Here is a 21327-nt window from a genome sequence, read left to right as displayed (position 1 = left end):
ATCCATTTCCAGGCTCACTCACGTAGCTATTGGCAGGACTCCAATCTCTTGCCGAGACACTAGTTCCTTGTCACATTTGCCTGTCATAGGGCAGTTCACAGCATGACAGCTGGCTTCTCTCAGAGCACCTGAGGGAGAGAGTGAGTGAGAGCCAGCAAGATGAGTCAAAGTTTTTTTGTAAATAAATCTCTGAAGTGCCATCTCATTGTTTTACCATTTTAGTAATATTCTATTTGTTAGAAGCAAGTCAGCTGGTCTAGCCCACATTCAAGGGGAGAGAATTACACAAGAGCATGAATACCACAGAGGAAAGATCACTGGGGCCATGTTAGAAGCTGCCTACCACAACTGTGGAGAATTTCCCTACTTTTCTGGTGACCATACCCTTTTAAAATCTTGAGTTCCTTATGCAACTACCAGGCAAACTCAGACAAATATGAATTTGGATAGGCTCTCACTCTCAGACTCCTGTTTTACAGTCTCTTCAGAAAAGGAATCTGGCAGCAATATACAAGATGGATTAAGGGAGGCTTAATGTGGGCTGGGGAAGTAAACCAAGATACTATCATAATAGTACCTATGAAAAGTAGTAAAAAGTCCAAACCAGGATGGTGGTAGGGAGCATAAAGGGAGATGCAAAAGAGACAAAAAAAAAAAAAAAGAAGAATCAAAAATACTTGCTTCCAAACTGAATACAGAAAATGGAAAGAAAGGAACAATGATGACTTGGATTCTCAGGTGGCTCCAGGCTTCTGCTGGCATTTATGAAAAATGGGAAAATTTGGAAAGAAGTGCAGGTTTGGGGGAAAATGGTCAAATTTGATAGGCTAAATTTGAGGGGGTTTTGTTTTTGTTTTGACTCGACTAAGTGGCTTTATTGGGGAAAGCCAGGATTATAACGGACTTAAGAGTTGGCATTGAGGCCCTTCTTCTTGCAAAAGTGGGCACAACACTGACAAAGCAGCAGTTGTACTGCATCTGCCACTTGGCTCCGCCTGTCTGTCTTCTTTTTCTCCTGTTTCACCACCTTGGGAGTCTGCCCTCTTACTTTCCCAGGAGGGGCCAGTGAACCATGGACTTTACCTCCAAGCATATGCCTAGTTACTTCCAGGGTGCTCAGAGCCTCCTCTCCACACTGACTTAGGGTAGCCTCATCCTCTAGCACTGTGCCTGCTGGGAGTACAACTTGATCTTCTGGAGCGATGCCCTCCAGCAAGGCTACATGAGCCTAGATCTCGGCGACCATGTCCTGGCTGGTCACTTGAAGGGTGTGTAGCTCCTGGGCATGGATAGAGAGCTGCATGTCCGTGACCAAACTGCCACCACCACAGCTGCTACTACGAAGATGGAGTCAAGAAAGAGGTTTGATTTATGAAGAACAGATATAACTTGCCTTGTTTTAGGTCCGTTGGTCTCAGGTACACAAAGACTTAGAAGAGTCCCATGACTTTATAGACGCATAACATCTAGACAGCAGGGGAGAGTGACTGAAGCCAGGGACAGAGGTCAGGACAGAAGTTGTAGATTTATTTGCCATCAATATGGAAACTTTGACAGAAGATGGAGTCAGAGGAAGGCTCCAAGTAGGAAGGTAGAAGACAGAAGGGCCTTCCAATAATACTCTACATTTGAAATCTTCCCTGGGAGCTAGGTAGCCTCTGCACTATGGTGGGGTGGAGCTGTGTGCCAGAATGCTTCTCTGTCCAGTCATACGCTTGCCTAATGAGTGGATTCTGCCTTGACATCAATACCACCAGCGCTGTGATCCCCGCACCTGCCACAGGGAAACAAAAGAAGATGAAGAGGAGTAAACATGCTTTATCTGAAAGAAAAACTATAGTCTGTTCTCCATAGAAAGCTTGTAGTCTTTGCAACAAAAGGAAATAAGAGAATAACCCTTAAAATTAAAAAAACAAACAAACCCAAACAACAAAATGAAGCCAATCAACCAAATAAACAGTCAAGAAACTCCAAAAGTTGTTGTTGTTGTTGTTGTTGTTGTTGTTGTTTTCAAAACTCCTTGAAATTATCAAACAAAAACGGTTATTTAAAGAAGTCTGGGGAGGACACCTGGGTACTAAGTGTTGCTTAACTCCACCCCTTTTGTCCTTTCTCCTCCCCATTTACCCTCCTATCATTATTTTCTCTCCTGTCTCCTCATTCTCCCTATTTTGTCCTCTCTCCCCTGCAGAATGCTCCCACCCTCCAGTCTCTAATTCTAATTTTTTTAAAGTTAAAAAACATGGAAGTTTATTGTAGGACACTTGGACAGTATGGGTAAATGGAATGGAAATGCTGGCAGTCATTTTGAGAATCATCTATGATGTGAATTCTAAAATTGCTACAAGCAGGATTTTATTCAGCATGATGCTTTCTTTTGTTTCCTCTTTTCATTTTCTTTATTTTCAGTTTCAGTTTCAAGAATGGATTTCTCCATGTCTCAGGGATTTTAAATCTTGAAGAGATGATCTTACCTCATGGCAGCCAGTCCAGTGTTTTTGCCACCTGACCAAACCACTTCCAGAAGGACCTTGATAACCAGCTTGATGGTCAGATTGTCCATTTCAATGACTTTGTCGGTATAGAGTTTCTCCAGAAGTTCACACAATGACCTGGCACCCTGGCCTGTGACATCATTGGCCTTCCAGGTATGATATGTTCCTGTGGGGCCAGGCTCCCAAGGGGTAGGAGTGTGAGGGTGAGGATAGGTTGGGTTATGGAGGGAGGGTGGGGTGAAAGAGGCAGCCTCAGAAGCAGGAGCTTAAGCTCAGACTCCATGAGCCTAGGAGGCGCATAGGGAGAGGACTCCTGACTCCTGGCAGCAGGCATGGAGAAAATTTATTGGTTTTCTCTTTTCTCTCAACTTATCTATAGCAGAGTCCAACAAAAGGCAAACAAAATGTTTTCTCGACAAATATAAATAAAAACAATAATAGAATTTCCATATTGTAGGATGCTATAAAAGAGGAATACTTCATTTCCAGTGTCTCTTAAAAATGAGGACTGTTAGTGTAAGGAATATTCTTTGGAATGCTTTTCTTTTTTTAAATTTAAGTTTATAGAATATGGAAATGACCAAGAGTATTAACATAAAACTTGATTATGGATATTTTGTAGGAAATAATTCAAAATGTCAAAAGAATTTTTAGCATGGAGTTTTTAGCATAGCAAAAATGTGTTACAGAAATGTGTAAAAATGAATCCGTGGATCTATAAATCGTGGTGTACACATACAATGAAATCTTATGCAGCTACTAAAAACATTTCTTTCCAAGTTTTCAATGATATATGGAGGTACCTAAGTAGGAAAAAAAAAAACATTATATCTTAAAAGCAAGGTAAAAAATTGTGATCAATCTGCATGTATTGATATGGAGCCATTTTCAAGACAGATGACATAGCAAGTAGGAGTTTTCATTGTCACAAGCTTTGTTTTACAAAAATACAGTTGACCCTTGAACAGCATAGCCTTGACCCCCACATGGGTCCATTTATGCACATTTTTTCCAAAAACACAGTCCAATAAATGCATTTTCTTTCTTATGATTTTCTTAATAACATTTTCTTTTCTTTAGCTTATTTTGTTGTCAAAATATAGTGTATAATACATATAATATACAAAAATATGTGTTAATTGACTGTATGTTATCTGTAAGGCTTCTGGTGAACAGTGGGCTATTAAGTAAAGTTTTGGGCAAGTCAAAAGTTATATGCCCTTAACCCCTGGAATAATGCAGGGGTTTTATATATATATATATATATATATATATATATATATATATACACACACACACACACACACACGTAGGACACTTGTAGGATATATATATATATATATATATATATATATATATATATATATATTTACTTGTCCTTAATGGCTGTAATATCTGACTCTTATTCCCCATCATCCCTGATAGAAGAAGAAATAATTTAGTCATTTCTAAGTAGACTCTGTCAAAGGCAGTGATTTCTCAGTCAAGCAAATCAAGATGTTGGATGCTGGAATTCTGCCGTAGTGTTGACCCTGCAACACCAGATGCCTTCACTACTGTGCTTGCCACAAGGCACATGCGCATTACTTTATTTTTTAATTTTTTAAAATATTTATTTATTTTTGAGAGAGAGAGCAGGAGAGGCAGAGAGAGGCAGAATGAGAGAGAGAGAATCCCAAGCAGGCTCTACGTTGTCAGCATGGAGCCAGCTGTGGGGTTCAATCTCATAATCATGAGATCATGACCTCAGCCAAAATCAAGAGCCAGATGCTCAACTGACTGAGCCACCCAGGTACCCCTGTGCATTACTTTATATAGTCAGCTCTGTGTCCAAACCTCACTGTGGGTTCAACTGATTGGCAGATAAGTTACATGCTTCTCATGGCTTCAAGGCAATGTTAGAAATGTCATTTGTTGTTTTGTTTTACTTCCCAGCTTCTCTGACATATAATGGAACTTATATAGGGTTGAAACAATTTGATAATGGAACCATAAGTGGCTACAGGATCATCCCTGTTAGGATGACCAGATTGGTCTACAGCTTGAGGTTACTAACAGTGTACCAGCCCCATGGTACCTAATAAGTGATTTTAACAATGCAATTTAATTATTCAACTTGATTATTCAATTTGATTGAAAACGAATGACTTTAGTGGTTAAGTTTCCCTTCCCAATTATGCCAGATTTACCCCTGTGGAATTGCAAATATCTCTCAGAATGATAACATTTGTCAAATGAGACAGTGTATTCATTTAGCAATCACTCAGAGTATCCACCGAGCACCGTGTGCAAGATAATCAAGTAGAAATCGATTGTGTCTTATATTTGCACAGTACTTAGATTTTGTAGAGCATGCCTACATGTCTTTTCTTACTTGATCCTAAAAATATGTTTGTGAGGTGAACTGGGAAGAGATCCCCATTTCATAGATGAAGAAACAGGGGATCAGAGTTGAACCATTTGCCCTAAATCAAACCAGTAGTATATGGTGATGTTGGGACCAGGACTTAGCTGAGGATATATTGGGTACTGTTTCTAGTATTTCACATTGTCACATTTTCTATTGACTCCATAAAGAGGCTTTTGTAGGGAGGCTGGAGAAAACCTGAGGAATGGGAAGAAGACATGTCTCAAATGGTGAGGATGAGGGAGGGCATCTTTTAGGAGAGGCTAACTTCCCAACATTGGCCAGGGCCAGCCCTCCATGAGTAGGTACATCTCCAGCTCAGATTCTGTACCTTCTTCTGTCCCCCCTATGCTGCCTTTTGTGTGTCCCTGGCCAAAAAATACCCTGACCATTAGAAAAAAGTTACAGGTTATGAGATCCCTCAAGATCCCACTTGTCAAGGAACACTATAAACATCTGTGGTGCAACAGCCTTGGAAAGGGAGCTTTCCTTCATTTTCAGAAGAACTCTGTGAACCTCTCTACCTCTGATCTGTAAACACAGCATTCTCTTTAGGGCCAGAGACTTCTTTGGTGTGTGCTGAAAGGACAACAAAGACTGGAAAAACAAGCCCACTGATTCTGAGAAAAACCACAGTCTAAAAGTCACAGCCTCTCTGCTAATATTTTGTATTCTTAATGTTTGTCATGGTACTTGGGAATAATTCACTAAGGCGCCATTAGATTTACATAAAGACAGTAGGCTTTCTGCAATCACAAGTGAGGAGCGGGTGGGAGGTAGGAGGTGATGAGAGCAAGGCTGTCCATGTAACACAGCGGAAGCCTCTAGTTTTCTATAGCAGCTCAACACCCAGTGTCAGCAAAGGAAAAGAACAAAGGGATGAAGACAAAAAACACCATGTCTTTTGCAGGAGAAAAGAGTGAAGGTGGGAATTCTGCTAAATAATTTTAACTACATGAGGCTACCTGTTTAGCGAATCATCAGGTTCTTCCCATGTGTGTCTCTCAGGAAAATGTTTTCGCATTGGTGTTTGCTAAACTAAGCACATTGTGATTGTTAAGCTAAAGTTGTGGGTTTAGTTACTTGTTTGTGTATTCATTTATACTTGGCTTTGCTCTAAAAATGCTTTGAGGTGACAGTGTCCAATAGCTCATTGTGCTTTGTGCATTGATCATATTTAGTCAGTTATTAAAAGCACAAGTGATCATTTCAAAGGGTACCTGTATGAATAGAAGAGTACAGATTTATTACCATAACTAGGAAAACATGCCAGAATGGTTTTTTTTTTTTTTTTTATCATTAAACTAACAATAGGTCCGCAGCCATTTCAGCGATAGATGATGGTAGGACAATTTTAGATAAAAATGATCAACAGCATATATGCCCCAAAGGATCATGAAGGCCCATTGAGGCTGACAAACTCAACTGCCATGCCCCTGGTAGACCCAGAAGTGCATTCCTGTGATCCTCAGTCTCAGAGAAGTTTGGCCCAAACCAATGCTTCTTTTATCAGATAAACTATAGCATAGAAGTGCTGAGATGTCACTAGAGACTGAACAAGATGTTTACATAATTACTGATCATTTCATTCCATCTCATTTTAATCTCAAACCAATTTGGGTTCTCTCCAAGGTTCAAGAACAAAACATTTATTATGGCAGAGTTGCAAAATGGCTAAAAGTGAAATCTCTGTGTTTAGAGAGATGGGTTTGAGGACTACTGCAACCACTTTCTAGCTAGTTCTGTAGCCAGTGCTATGGGTTTGGACAAGTCCCTTAAACTGTCAGTGCCTTAGTTTCCATATTTGAAAATGGGGTAATAATAACACCTACCTCATCATCTTGTTGTATCAAATGAAATAACACTTGTAAAATGCTTAGGCACAATGTGAAAGTTTGTTGATGTTGGCTACTTAGGCCTTTCAGATGCGAAGATATCTTAGTCCATTTGGACTGCTATAACAAAAGACCATCAACTGAGCGGATTATAAACAACAGAAATTTATTTCTCACAGTTCTGGAGGCTGAGAACTCTTAAGATCACAGTGCCAGCAGATTCGATGTCTGGTGAGAAACTGCTTCCTGATTCATAGGCACTGTGTCCTCACACAGCAGAGGAGTGAGGAATTCTATGAGGTCCCTTTAAAAGGTCACTTATAGGGGTGCCTGGGGGCTCACTCGGTTGAGTAACTGACTTTGGCTCAGGTCATGATCTCATGGTTTGTGAGTTTGAGCTCCATGTCGGGCTCTGTGCTGACAGCTCAGAACCTGGAGCCTGCTTCAGATTCTGTGTCTCCCTCTCTCTCCACCTCTCCCCCACTCGTGCTCTGTCTCTCTCTGTCTCAGAAATAAATAAACATTAAAAAAATTTAAAAAAATAAAATAAAAGGTCACTTATCCCATTTATGAGGCTTCCATGATCATGACCTAATCACCTCCCAGAGGTCTTACCTCCAAATACTATCACATTAGGGATTAGGATTTAACATATGAACTGGGGGGGGGAGGGAGGGAGATACAAATATTTAGTCTATAGCACAAGATGATTAAATAATCTGCCCTCAAGGAGCTTTTATTAGTCTGGGGTCTCCAGAGAAACGGAACCAATAGCATATGGAGGTAAAGATTCTTTTTTTTTTTCCATCAGACATTTTTTAAAAGCTAAGACACTTTTTCCAGTCTGGGATAAATATCTTTAGTTTCGGTAGCATACATTAAGTGGCACTAATTACAGTGGCAGTAATTATAAGGTGACTAACATGAAACCACAGTATAACTTTGCCACCGCCACATAGACTTGGCCTTCCTGTCTGAGCACATTTTTTTTTAAAAACTGGATACTCGCACCAAAACTATGCCAATGAAATCTGTTAAGGAGTAAAACTCCTCTAAGTGGTGACTCACTAGAGTACCTAGATATAAATATAGATTCAGATTTACTGTAAGAAACTGGTATAGATAGAAAGAGATTTACTCTAGATATAGAGAGATTTACTATAAAAAAAATCTGAGAAGGAAGCCGAGAAATTTAAGACCTACAGTCATCAGCAAGCTGGAGACCCAGGAGATACAATGGCATAAGTTCCGATCTGAAGCTGAGGCAAAAGGTAAGAAGACCAAAGGCCCAGCTTCGAGTCAGTCAGGTAGAGAGAAGGGATTCTTTCTTATTCAGCCCTTTATTCTACTCAGGCCTTCAATGAATTGGATTAGGCCCACCTTCCCTGGGGAGGGTGATCTGCTTTACTTGTCTACAGATTCAAATGTTGATCTCATCCAGAAACACCCTCAGGGACATACCCAGGAATAATGTTTAACCCAATATCTGGATACTCTATGGCCCACTCATGTTGACACATAAAATTAACCATTAGAGTTTGCAGTGAGGTACAAAAGACGGATATATAAGTAAGTATTACAAAGAAATAAAGGAAGTGTAGAATTAGAAGAATATACTAAGAGCTGTGAGAGTCCTGACAAGGGAGATTCCCATGAACCTGGAGTGGCTGGGGAAGGTTTCCAGATGTTTGGGTGCTTGGCCTGAGGTTTGCAGTGTGGGGAGGAGTTTTCCACGTGTCTAGGAAACTGGAAGGGGCACAGGACTCTGGGCCATTTCTCACCTACTTAGTCGCTAACACACTAGTCCAAGCAACTTCCATTTCCCCTACACTCTCCTGCTAGCCTTCTACCTGGACTCCTTGCCTTTGCTCTTTGTACCTCGACCATTAATTATCCACACAACAGCCTACAGAGAGGCCTTAAATCCATCAGTCAACTCATGGTACACCCTGCTGTTAATGATCTAGTAATTTTCCATAATACTTGGTAGAAAATTCAAAGCCCTAACACTACAATGCCCCATATGATATGACTCCCCATCACGTCTCCCGCCTAATTTCCTGTGACTTCCCTTCTCTGTTGTTGGTTTCAGATACAGAGACCTTCCGTGAGTCTGATGACCTGCTTTCACTTCAGGGTATTTGTTTCTACCCAGAACACTTTTCCTACAAATAGTCATATGGCACTCTCTCTTACTGCATTCAGGTTTTTGTCCATAGTCAGCATTCTTCAATGGCACAACATCCCTGTTGTCAGTTTATCCTGCTTTCTATAGTTTGTATAGTCAGTTTTGTTGTTGTTTTGCACATATCTGGAAACCTTCCTGGACGAGGTGATGCTTGAGTTGTATGTTGAAGGATGAGATAGCAGGTAAGAAAGAGGGAGAAGAGAATCCCAGGCCAAAGGAACAGCATGTGCAAAGGCTCAGCATCAAGAAACAGAATGCCACCTTGGAGAAATGCAGGTGGTTCCATTGGGGTAAAAAGTGCAGCATGGGTGAATGAGAGAAAGGAACTAGAGGAAGACAGGGCCATCTGTTGACATACTAACAGTGGTGCCTGTAGGCCCACTGCATCTGCCAACACCCCATCCTTCCTCCTTCATTCAGAGGGGCTGGTCTCAGATTTCATGTCTTAGAGCAGTGTTTCTCAACCTTTTTTTCATATTGTCACTCCACCCAAGTAGTCTATTTAAACATTATTTTTCTGACACCACTCCCTATGAAACTTTAATACCACAGGTATGCTGTGTATGTGTTTATCTACTGTATATGCTTATCTGCACTTTTTATATAAAAATAGGATTTTCTCCTCCTGAAAGCCAGTTTTCACCTCTATTGAGAATGTATGTTTTATAATTTTCACTGATGGCATGATTTTGTCTCTGTCTTGTCTCCTCTGTCTCTGTTTCCTTCAGACATACAGTTTCCAGGGAGCATCTAAATACAATAAGATATCACAGATGTGACAATCTTTGAGCCACTGTAGCATAGTAGTAACTAAACTTACATAAAACTGGAGTGATTTTTCTTTAATACCCTGTTAATTCTGCCCTGTCCCTCATATCTGGACCACCTTACTCTACATCAATGCTTCTTAGTGGCATTTGAGACTCTGAAACGTTCCAAGGAATGGCACATATCAGATCCTTAGAGCTCTGCCTTCAGTGATAACTGATTTATTCAGATGCTATTTATCCTCAAAGTCACTCCTCTGTCTCCCCACCCCGACCAGGCAAGCGAGCTGAAAACACCTGCAAAGGGCACAGGAGGAAAGCAAAAAGGCCTCTGCGTAACCAGCCTGAATTCTACACTGCAGCAAAGCTTGTGTATTTTTTTTTAAAAATCAGTTTTTCCAGCTGTTGAATGTAAGTATTGAATCACTAAGTTGTACACTGAAACTAATATTATACTGTATGGTAACTAACTGGAATTTAAATAAAAATGAAAAAGAAAAAAAGGAATAGAACTAAATAAAAGGAAAGATATGCCATGTTTATTTAAAAAATCAGCTTTTGGGGGCACCTGGGTGGCTCAGTCAGCTAAGCATCCCACTTCAGCTCAGGTCATGATCTCGTGGTTCATGAGTTTGAGCCCCACATCGGGCTCTGTGCTGACAGCTCAGAGCCTGGAGCCTGCTTTGGATTCTGTGTCTCCCTCTCTTTCTGCCTCTCCCCTATTTGTGCTCTGTCTCTGTCTCTGTCTCTCTCTCTGTCTTAAAAATAAATAACATTAAAATTTTTTTCAAAATCTGCTTTTTTATACAATATCTATTTACATTTAATATACACAATTCTATTAAGATTTGTAAACTCATTTCCAAACTCATGATTGATTTGGGGTAGCAAAATAGAAAAGGGAGAAAAGGGCTGATGATAACAAGTAAAATACAGAAAAACAGTGCTAATCACGTTTAATAATATGAAAACATGTCAGTCTAGGCCCAGTTAGTACCAGGGCAAGTGGACCCAGGTATGTCACCAGGATTTTACTGGTTATAATGTTGTTCCTAAATGATCATATGACCTTTTGTTTAGGAAAACAGAATATGAATCTTATTTTCCAAAGCTTCCAACTAAGAATAAAGTTCTTTGCTTAAAATAATAAAGCTTCCTGTAACTGGAAAATTTAGCTATCCATAAGGACTTATCTCCATGAGGATCCTGGGCAGTGTCTGGTTTTAATAATTGCAGGAGCTGTCACATGGAAATAAATGCAGGGTGTTCAAAGGTTCCATGAGACAAAATACAGACTTTGCTCATTTGGAGTAATGATATATGGTATGAGTGAATCTGAAATGAAAAAATTAAAAGGTTATTGTTTTACGTGTCCAAAATTTAAAAAATATAATTCCATATCACAAGTAGCTTCAACACTGGTCAGCACATGCTGTGATAAAAGCTTAGCTAATTCCCTTGATGGTGATAATGGAAACTAAATGTGTACAGAGACTTACTTACATCAATATATGTAAACGAGTTACTCAATGATTGAGCAGTGTTGCATAGCTAGCAGAATTGTGTTCAGGTTAATGTTGCCTGCAGAGATAATAAGCCATTAGGATAAATTCTTCACTTCCCCCTAATCTAATACCTGAGCTTCATTGAGAGAAAAATAAAGCAATATCTCAGTTGCAGTAGCAGTAGCACTAGCAGTATGATGATCCCCGAAAAGGACTTTGGGATCAAGAATCAAACAAGATCGGGATGCCTGGTGGCTCAGTCAAACATCTGATGTTGGCTTAGGTCATGATCTCATGGCTTGTGGGTTCGAGCCCCATGTCAGGCTCTGTGCTGACAGCTCAGAGCCTGGAGTCTGCTTTAGATGCTGTGTCTCCCTCTCTCTCTGCCCCTCCCCTGCTCTCTCTCTCTCTCTCTCAAAAATAAATCAACATTAAAAATAAGAAGAATCAAGCAAGATCAATTTGTTGAATATGGCTGGGTGATGTGGATGGGGGTGGGGTACAGACACATTCTGGCCCACAGGTGATCGATTATAACTCTTCCACCTGTATTATCAATAGAAAGATGACAATCAATTTAGTCACAAAGCTGGGCACTTTTCTTTCTTTTTCTTTTCTAACCAGTCACCCAGGTGGTTTCAGTGAACTTTTCTCAGAACTGGCTGAGTCAGGTTTATGAAATTGATTAAATTAGCTGCTCAAAAAGAAACATACTGAGAGATTTAAAAATAAAATTGACCAAAAGCAAAGCTTAAAAAAAACTTTCTTAATATAAGGTAGTATGGTAAAAACCCATCAGCATCAAAGTCTCAAGGGAGAGTAATTGTGGGTGAAGAAAAGGGACCAGATCCAAAGGGAAAAGGCATGTGGCACCATTGGTTCTTTTTGCCTGCTGTCGCTCTCCTCTAGCCTGTGCAGCCAGTTGAGGGGTCCTCTGGCCTGCTTTCTAGACACCGGGCTCAGGAGGCTCTGAGGAGCTCCTTTATTTGGAGGAGATTCAAAGAAACTTTAAGGAGAAAGTGGCTGGTGATTTAACATAAAATCTTGACAAGGAGAAGGACTGGGTTATATGCCACAGCTGAGTTGTATTAATAAGAGGAAAACTCCCACTAATTAAACAATTTGCCCTGTTTCCTTTATTTCTATTTAACTATGACAACTTTAAAAATAAAAGCCTAGACTTAAAACATTTTTAAATTTTAGAGAGTCACTCTTGTGTAAATAATCCTTGAATTCCAAGCAGTGAATTTTATAAGGTAATTTCAAGGACTAACATTTTGAAAATGCAGAATTAGAGGCCATTATGTTCACCTTTCTTAAAACTCTCTTCTCCCTGGGATAAAGAAATTGTGGTTTATATACACAATGGAATACTACTTGGCAATGAGAAAGAATGAAATATGGCCTTTTGTAGCAACATGGATGGAACTGGAGAGTGTTATGCGGAGTGAAATAAGTCATGTAGAGAAAGAGAGATACCATATGTTTCACTTTTATGTGGATCCTGAGAAACTTGACAGAAGACCATGGAGGAGGGGAAGGGAATAAAAAAAAAAGTTAGAGAGGGAGGGAGCCAAACCATAAGAGGCTCTTAAAAACTGTGAATAAACTGAGCGTTGATGGGGGGTGGGAGGGAGGGGAAAGTAGATGATGGGCATTGAGGAGGGCACCTGTTGGGATGAGCACTGGGTGTTGTATGGAAACCAATTTGACAATAAATTTCATATTAAAAAGACAAAAAACAAAAAAAAAGTCTCTTCTCCCTGATCTACACAATTAGTTTCTGGTTCTTTCCTACCTGCCTGACCACTCCTGTTAGCTATGTCTACTTTTTCCTTGACAGAACCCACATCAATGCATTCCCCATGGTTTTAGTCTTGGCACGTCTTTGCCTTCTCCCTCTAAATACTCTGTCTTCGGAGTTTGGTTTACTTCATGGATTCAACGATTACCCATATTCTATAAGAATGCTATATGAAAAGAAAAGAAAAAAAGTTTTCCAAAGAATAGTCCTTACACTAACAGCCCATGGTTATAAGAGAAACTGGAAATGAAATAGCCCTCTTTATGGAATTCTATGATATGAAAATTCTACAGTAGTCTTATTTATATTTTCCCAGAAATCATTTTACTTACCCTTGTTTGACTCTGCTGTGACTGAGTTCAGAGAGAATAAAGAACTCTCTCCATCATGATGGATGAACTGCCAACCTGAGTAAACAAGTTACTCTCAAAGATGTACTGTAGCACAACAACATGGCATTGACATTTTGGCCTTAATTTAAGTGAAAATGTGATTTTTAAAACTCAGAACTCATCTAATTTTTTTTCATCATTGAAATTAAAGATTTAACGCACTTAAAGTGCTAAAATTGACACAACTTTTACAGAACATGTAAAAATATAAATGTATAAAAATAGTAGAAGCTCAGTGGATAACCTAGAGGTGGGTGGGGCTAGACTTTTCCAATCTGTTTACACAGATGGCCAAGATAGTCATTTGGTGCCTGGGTCTTTGGTAATTCATGGGATGGGATTCTCCTAGATCTTCCCACCTTCTATTCCCTGTGTGATTTCTGTCAAAACTGGACCAGTTTATCTTTCAAGTACCAGGGGCCCTGAATGTGAGCTGAGGAGGGCAAGAATGCCACCTAGCCGGCTGCAGGGATCAGGTTGGAATTCCTGTTCCCATCAGGATCCCAGGGACTCTGAGCTGGGACTTCAGCTGTGGCTCTTGGATCTGCCTCTCACCCACCCCACCCTCCAAGCAGGATCTAACTTGCCTTCATCCACACCCCCAGCAATGGGAGATACTATAGGAATTAGACTGGAGGAGGTGGGAGGAGGGAAGACAGAAGGGCAAGGGGATTGGAAAGCTAAGGAGGGAGAGCAGAGGAGAAAGGAGAGGAGTTGGAAAAACGCTGCTTCCAGATATCTTCCTCAGATTTCAGATGAGCCTGCCTCTTGTTTGATAACTTTGAGGACTTTTTTTTGTTAACAGCCTTTGGGTTTTTTGTCTGATTGGTTTGTTAGTTTGGATTTTTGTGTGTTTGTTGGTTTGTTTTGTTTGATTTTTTTTTTTTTTATTTTAAGAGTTGTTTTATTTTATTTTGTTGCCAGGACTTCAGGAAGCATTCCCAAGGCCCCATCTGATGCAAAGTCCTCCCCTGTGCTTCACCACTGCTTGTCTTTACCCTGATCCTAGCACAATGGCTCTGCTTGTTGTCTGGTTTGCCACGTCTGTTGTTAATTTAAACCACCAGGAGGTCAGGGACGACTCTATTTTGTTTGAATGGCATGCGTTCACCGGAAAATAATCTTCTCTCCAATGTAGAATCCTGAGCATGAGAATTCTCAAGACACACTAGGTCAAGAGTGAGAGGAAAGTACAAAATATATGTTCACTGTCTTATATGGCGTTTCTTCTTGTGAACATATGGGTATAATCATGGCTCAGTAAAAGATGTGCTCCAATTATCTCTCTTTGGTCCTCCCTTTGAAATACTCCCTAATTGGTAACACATTTGCTTAGCCACTCTACTAGGTAGTTACTACTTAAAAACTGGAGAATTTTTAAGAGTTTAGCAGAACATCTGGGAGCTGTGAAAACTGATTTTGGCTGAACTTCTCTTTGTTTTTTTCCAGTGTTTGTTGTTGTTTTTTTTTTTTCTATACAATTACACTTGCATCCAACTTCTGTCAAACCTGATTGTTCGGGAATTTTACCCATAGTACTCTTATTCCTCACAGAACCCTAGAAACCTGAGCATTGATCTTTCCTCCTTGTCTCCAGCCCATATCTGAGTCTGGCATTTATTATTTTCTTCAGCTGTAACATTTTAATCCATTCATAACTTTGCTTATATCTCTGACTTGGAGATCTTGGGCCACCTTTTAATTTATTCTTTTATGCACTCGTTCATTCACGTGTTCAACTAATATTTACTGAGTTGCCTTGGCACCACTAGAGATAAAAGATGAATAATGGTTCCTGCCCTCAAAAACTTTACTATGGGGAAATAGTCAAATAATCCATTAAAATACAACAACATAAATGCTATTTATTCATTCAGGTAGTCTCTGGGTTCCTACTCTGTCCCAGCACTGTGCAAGGCAGATGTTACAAATAGATTGCCATATAGGAGGAATACCTAATGGGGGAAGGGGAAGTCTTCCAGAAGAGATGATCCCAAGTTTGGTCCTGAATGATGAAGAGTCTCTAACCAGGGAAGTTGGAGGCAGAGAAACAAGGAGGGATTATTATGTTCACAGCAGAGGGAGCAGCATCTAAAAAGTTTTAGAAGGAAGAAAGATGAGCCAAGGGCATTGCAAGCTCTTGGCTATGGCCAGGAACTGTGTCATAGTAGCATTTATCAAATATATGCTGAATGAAAGAGTAGAGAGAAATAATGCTGTAGAAGCAAGGAGGGATGAAGTTTTTTTTAATGTTTATTTATAAATTTATTTTGAGAGAGGGAGAGAGAGAATCGCAAGCAGTCTCTACACTTAACACAGAGCCCAATGTGGGGCTTGATCTTATGACTGTGAAATTAAGAGTTTGATGCTCAACCTACAGAGCCACCCATGTGCCCCTTAAGAAGCCTTTTAAGTTATGCGAAGGAGTTTGGACTTCACCTTGAAAATTATGGGAGACCATTGAAAAGAATGTTAGGATGATGGGGCTGAGAGTAGGGGTACAGAATAGATATGATCAGACCTGTATTTTAAATTTCTCACTTTGGTCTTATCATCAAGATTGACACAGGCAAGAGTGAGGGCAGGGAGCCCAGGAATGAAGCTGTTGCTATAATACAGATCTTAGTAACCCAGAATGTGGTCCTGGACCAACAGCATCGTCTACATAACCCAGGAGCTTGTTATAAGTGCAGAATCTTGGGGCACACCAAGATTGAGTCAGAGACTGCATTTCATTATAATAAGTTCACTCAGTGATTCCAATACATATTAAAGTTTGAGATGCACTTATCTAAACTTAATTATGTTAGGGGTAGCAGGGTTAAGAAGAATGGAAAGATTTGAGAGGTATTTCACTGGAACAATCAACCAGATTTGGTGAGCTAATGGATGAGAGGGAAGGATAATAAACAGATGTAGTATCTCTAAGTGAAGAAAAAGGGTTGGAGAGAGAGCTGGTACTGATCTCTTGGGCCTGTACTTTAAAAAAATTGATTTGAAATCTATTCATAGAAGTAATAAAATTGTTATATAGCTAATCTCTGCTCTGAAAACCACAGCCAGGGGAACACTTAGAATTATAACATAGAAAATATTATGGAATCAAAGATATCTGCTCAGTAGGGTAGCACTTTTTTGATTACATTATACCTCAAAACTTCTCTCTTTATGGAAACATATCAGAGACTGAAATAACACTCTTAGTTTAGGTTAGCATGTGTCTAGCAGACCAAAAAGGGAGAAAGGAAAGGAGCTTGCTCAAAAGAGAGAAACAGAGAGACAGAGACAGAAAGACCGAAGAATTTTTCAAGTCACAGCTCCAGCCTGTTGTAGAGCCTGTTGGAGAAAAGTGAACTTCTTTATACATAAAGATCACAAAAATTCTAAACCTAAGTAAATTTGCCTTGAAAATTTAAGGGAATTGATAAGATACCTAATGGTTTTGAATGCTAACTATGTACCAATCACTGCCTATTCACTGTTAGTATTTAATGTCACTTGTTTTTGACAACCCTGTAAGGTAAGTGTCTCCCTCCTCTTCTTTCAGTTAAGGAGATTGAGTATCATCAATGTGAAAGTGTTTGCTGGAGGCAGATCAGCCAACTGCAACTTCCACCCAGGATTTCAACCCTGTATGTCCAGGCTTTTCCTACCATTCTGTGCTGTCTTTTAAAATAGACAACTCTTTAAATTTGACAATCCTTTAAAGGAACCAACATCCAGCACATGTGACGTGGGACATAAAACACCTTGCATGGAATACATAACCAGTTCAAGAAGAGGAGAGCATACAGACCAGACAAGGTCAGAAACATTCCCCTTAGCCACACAGCTAAGAATCCATTAGTTCCCTAAAGTGAAGATTAGAAAGGTTAACACCAGACCCATAATGCATATTGTTTGTATTTATATTACATTCATATATATTATTGTATTTTATTAGTTACATTCCACATGTTGCTACATTCATTCTTGTACATTCAGTTCTCAACATTTTGTTGTCTTTGTATTGTCGATGGAATATAAGGTCTTTAATTTCATTAAGCAAGGTGAAGATAAATGACAATTAGGGCCAGGAATTTGGAACCAAGCAAAAGCAGAAACATGCCTTAGGAAGGCTATTTCTTGTCTGTGCTGGAAGTTACCAATTTTGAATACATTTTAAGACAAGTCATTGCGGAAGATACAAAAATCAATAAACTAGGAGTTCTGCCATCAAGTACCTAGCAATCTAGGGTGGGAGACACAGCAAGTTTAGTAATAAAAATAGTGAAAGAATATGTTAAGTACCATATGTGACCATATAGAGATAAAATGAGAGAAGTGAGTTTCCATTATTATGGCTGTGTAACAAGTTATCCTGAGACTTAGTGTTGTTAAATACCCATTTATTCTATGGTTTGGGAAATAAGACAGGGAATATCAGGGATAAATTGTCTCTACTTCATGATGTCTGGGACCTCAGTTGGATGACTTGAAGCTTAGGGGTTGGAATCATCCGAGGGTTCATTTGTTTGCATGTCTGGCAGTTGATGCTGCCTAGACTCAAAAAGCTGGTCTGCTGGGATAGTTGAGCTTCTCAGGCATCTCACTCTGTCTTTCTGTGGTCCCTCTACCTGGTCTCTCTATCTTGGGCTGCATGTTGAAAGAGAGCAGCAGGTGGCTGTATGGCTTTTTCTAACCCAGTCTTACTTAAAAGTCACTTCTACCACATTGTTTGTTGGAATCAATTCACTAGGGCTAGCCTATATTTAAAGGGAAAGGAATTATATTCTACCTTTTGTGGGAAAAGAGTCCAACAATTTGTGGGCATGTTCTAAAAACACCACACTGGAAGGGCACCTAGGTGTCTCAGTCGGTTGAGTGCCCGACTTTGATCTCACAGTTTGAGTTTGAGCCCCGCATTGGGCTTGCTGCTGTCAGCACAGAGCCCACTTGAGCTCTTCTGCCCCCCTCTCTCTCTGTCCCTTACCCGCTTGCACTCTCAAAAATAAATAAATGTTAAAAACACCACACTGGAGAATCAGGGAACACTTTGTGGAAATACTACCATTGGAGCTGGGTATTGAAAGATGAATGTAATTTGAATAAGCGAAGGTAATATAAGTGGAAGTAAACACAGGGATCTTTATCTGCAGGTAAACCATGCAAGAACATAACAGACTGATAAAGCTAGTGCATTGGGAGTACAAGAAATAAGCCTGAAACATAAATGGGGCCCAAGGTGTGGCAGGAGTTCAGCACCAAGCTAAGGAGAATGGATTTGATTCAGCTGGCAATGCAAAGCTATTATAGTTGTGGTTCTCAACCTGAGCCACCATTGGAATCATCTGGGGAGCCTTAAAAATACCAATGCCTGGATCCCACCCCCTAAGATTCTAATTTAGTTGTTCTAGAATACAGCCTAAGCTTCAGGACTTTTGAAAGCTTCCCAGGTGATTCTTTTGTTAGCCAACGTTGTAAACTAGTACACTAAAGGCGTTTGAAGAGATGAGATATTATCAGAAATCAGTTTGCATGCTCTCTCTGGGAACCAGTGAGTAGTTTACAGCAGGTCAGTTTTTATTTGTTTGTTTGTGTTTTACTGAGCCAGACTCCTGGAGACCGTTGTGGCTATTTGGGGTGCCATGGAGGCCAGTAATTCTGACTTCATTAAAAGCTGGGCTACTCCTTTTTATCATTTAATATTATAGTTTTAATGTAATCTTTAAGGGAAAAAAACCTACTGCTGTGTTACCTCTCTCCAGAAGCCAGGATTTCTGAGGAGCTGCCACTCAGGCACTGAGATCCTGGTAGATCTGCCTTAGCTTTGAAAATGAAGTTCTTATTCAGTAATCTTTTTTTAAATGTTTTTATTTTATTTTTGAGAGAGAGAGAGACAGCGTGTGAGTGGGGGAGTGGGGGAGGGGTAGAGAGATGGGGAGACAGAATCTGAAGTAGGCTCCAGGCTCTGAGCTGTCAGCGCAGAGCCTGACATGGGGCTTGAACTCACACACTGCGAGATCGTGACCTGAGCCGAAGGGACGCCCAGCCAACTGAGCCACCCAGACACCCCTATTTTTTTTTAATGTTTATTTATTTTTGAGAGAGAGCACACACAGGGGAGGGGCAGAGGGAGACACAGGATCTGAAGCAGGCTCTGCGCTGTTAGTGCAGAACCCAGTGCGGGGGTCGAACACATGAAACGCAAGATCATGATCTGGGTGGAACTCAAGAGTCAGAGAGGCTTAATCGACTGAGCCACCCAGGCGTCCCTTACTCAGTAATCTTTATACCATCCCTTGTATCTGCTCATGCCAGGGAAATGGTGAAGGTTGCCAGGTTTTAGAACTTGTAATCTCCTCAGGCATTTTTTAAAAGGCCATCAGGGGGCGCCTGGGTGTCTCAGTTGGTTAAGCCTCTGACTCTTGATTCTGATTCAGGTCATGATCTCACAGTTTGATTTGTGGGTTCGAACCCCACGTTGGGCCTGGCACAGAGCCTGATTGGGATTCTCTCTCTCTCTCTCTGAAAATAAATAAATAAACTTTCAAAGAAGAATAAAAGGCCATTAGAATCCCCTCCTTTCCGTACCTACCCTCCCATCTAGCCCTGCATTCTAAGAATAAATGGTAGGTGTTTGTACTAAGTACCCATGGCAGAGGTAACTACTGTCATAAAACTAGTATATTCCCAGCAGAATGTCAATTGGAAATTTGATAAACGGAAACTTTGGATATTGAATTCTCAAACTATCAGTGTCACCTTGGGTCATCCTAATAGTCTATATCTTAGTGATTCCAAGGAATTATTTCATACCTTGTATATGATATATCCATTTGTGCTGAATGTACATTCAACTAAATCATTGTATTTATTATTCAGGGGAGATCTCACTATCCCCATTTCACAGATGACAAAATGAGATTTAGAGGAATTGTGACTTGTGCAAGGTCATAGAGCTAGTAGGTAGCAGAATAAAATTGAGTACAGCTATTCTGATTTCAAAGTTAGTGTTTTTCACACTATACACAATTTATGCCTTGAGGGGGTTGAGCATAGTTTCTTCCCATTGTATCAGTCTCAGAAATTTAGGACACTTAAACATTCCTGCTTCCTTGAATATATATTTTTATGTTAAACCCTTTTTAAAAAGCTCATACACATTTTCAGCATGTGTACCTTGTGAAGTAATGAGATATGTACATTTACTGTGTGCTTTGCAAATCCCTTTTTATTTGACTTATATTTATCTCTTAAATGTCACAAGATGCCTCATATTTTATTATATACTGAATTTTTTATCGAGTTGGGGGAGATTCCATCCATTTTGTTAGTTTTATTCTAAATGCTCTTCAGCCTCTAACTTTTAGACTGATCTTTTTCAAATCTGCAACTACACCTTTGCTTACACCATCCCATTGTTCTAAATTATCATACCAGGTCTCCTAATGGTTCATTTTACAAAATACTTTTTAAAACCTATTATGTGCCAAGAACTTTGGGGGAACAATGATGAGTAAGATTGCAAGCCTTTTCCAAATTGACTCTCTTCTTCTGGAGGTACAATGACAAGAAGTGCATGAAGCAATTCAGGCGAGGCTATAACATTTTGTGTACAAGGGATTGATAACATTTTATGTCCACTATTTATCCTTACTATACCCATATCTTGGCCTTGTTGGTTGTCAACTTGTATGATTACAATCAATAGCCTTCAATTCACTTTGAATAATTTTTCTCATAAGACATTAATCAATCAAACTGACCTTGCAAATCATAATTTATAAACCTTACAACTTTAAGTTTTATTTGTTACTTCATTAATATTCTTAACATTTTTTCCATATCAAAACTATTTTGTTTCTTCACCTTTATATATCTCATTGGAATTTATCTCCATCTGCATAGAATTCAATTATCTACAACATGACTTTTATCTTTAGGCTTACAAA

The 21327-nt window shown here is 39.7% G+C and overlaps 1 long non-coding RNA gene and 1 pseudogene across 1 annotated transcript; one reads left to right on the top strand and one right to left on the bottom strand.

Moving 5' to 3' along the window:
* Positions 1 to 859: 859 nt before the first annotated feature.
* LOC122486467 lies at positions 860 to 1303 on the bottom strand (annotated as a pseudogene).
* A 1066-nt stretch (positions 1304 to 2369) lies between these two features.
* On the top strand, positions 2370 to 14674 carry LOC122488141. Its single transcript, XR_006298580.1, has 4 exons — positions 2370 to 2648; positions 8830 to 8874; positions 9971 to 10103; positions 14318 to 14674. It is a non-coding gene; the product is annotated as an uncharacterized LOC122488141 (long non-coding RNA).
* The last annotated feature ends 6653 nt before the right edge of the window (positions 14675 to 21327 follow it).

This window comes from Prionailurus bengalensis, chromosome A2 (assembly GCF_016509475.1).
Source record: "Prionailurus bengalensis isolate Pbe53 chromosome A2, Fcat_Pben_1.1_paternal_pri, whole genome shotgun sequence".
NCBI classification, from domain to species: domain Eukaryota; kingdom Metazoa; phylum Chordata; class Mammalia; order Carnivora; family Felidae; genus Prionailurus; species Prionailurus bengalensis.
This window is presented reverse-complemented; position numbering and strand designations above follow the sequence as displayed.